Below are 1,370 nucleotides of genomic sequence, written 5' to 3'. Positions count from 1 at the left end.
TGGATAATGTTTTTCGCCGTTACAACAACAACAACAATATTTCCATGTAATGAAGATCGGGAACTTCACAGTCTGTCTCGAAAGGCTCTTTTTTAAAGCCTATCCTTTAAACCTAAGTCTAAGTAATCGGAAAGGATCCTGGTTTTGATACCACTCAGGACGGTCATTCTTAAAAAATTTTTGGATACTATTTTTCGCCGTTACAACAACAGTAACAAAGAATTCACTTGTAATGAAGACCTGTAGCTTCACAGTCTGTCTCGAAAGTACACAGTTCTCAGACTCTGCTTTTAAAGCCGATCCTTTAAACTACAGTCGGGCCTAAGTCATCGAAATGTATACTGAGTTTTATACGATCCTGGACTCTTTATTCAGTAGCATTCCTAAAATTATTTTGCGAATGTTTTCTGCCGTAACAACAACATTGTCATGTAATGAAGACCTGGAACCTCCCAGTTTGTCTCGAAAGAACGCAATTCCCAGCCTCTGTTTTTAAGCCGATCCTTTCACCTACTATAACCTAAAATTCGATTCGGGTATTCTTGTACAGTTTACGCATAATATATAATATCGGCTACTGAATTCCCAAGATGCTGCGCCTTCCAATAAACACTTGGCTCGAAAATCCGCCAGTCACCTTTCCTCGAACTTAAGTCCTTTCCACTTGAGCTCAACACGCAATAAATACCTGTAGTACGCTTGTATATTTCCCAACTACACATACTTAGTTATGAATACTCGTAATGAAATTATTTTAAGCCTTAAAACTAACAAACGAACAACTGCCGCAATTTGAATTTGAAAAAAAAGAATTCCCAAAGCCAGCTAAAGATTGAGGTTTTAAGTAGCATTCGCCAGTTCGGCAGATGATTATCTGATATTTTTTTCATTGCTTGGCTCACACATGAAAGGTTTCGACAATCAATGCAGGATCAAGATTTTGATTTGGGTAACGCAGTTGCTGCGGCACACATTTGCTGCCACATATCTATCTAAATGTTCGTTCTTTCCTTCTCTGCGTTCCACTGCCAGCTCGTTTGGTGCCTTAATACCCTAATATTTTTTAATTTTTTCAATTTCTTGACTGTCATGCTGCCCTTGCTCAATTGCTGCTATGTTTTCTTTGCTTCATCTAACCAAAAAAAAATTTGTTGTTGCTTTGTGTATTGAGAGTGATCTGCTGTAAGAAATAACCAATCCAATTATGATGCAAACACACGCAACACATATGCGCTCACATGTAAAGATCAGAGACCGCAATTGTCTGCACACCCGCTTTCTTGCTTTCCAAATTCACTTTGCTTTGTTGCCACTTTCTGTGCGTCGTTGTTGTTGTTGTTGTTGTTGCTGAGGTGTATTCTCCGTGCGTC

The sequence above is a fragment of the Zeugodacus cucurbitae genome, chromosome 4 (genome assembly GCF_028554725.1).
Source record: "Zeugodacus cucurbitae isolate PBARC_wt_2022May chromosome 4, idZeuCucr1.2, whole genome shotgun sequence".
Lineage (NCBI taxonomy): Eukaryota > Metazoa > Arthropoda > Insecta > Diptera > Tephritidae > Zeugodacus > Zeugodacus cucurbitae.
The sequence above is the reverse complement of the archived record's forward strand: the minus strand, read 5'-3'. Positions refer to the sequence as shown.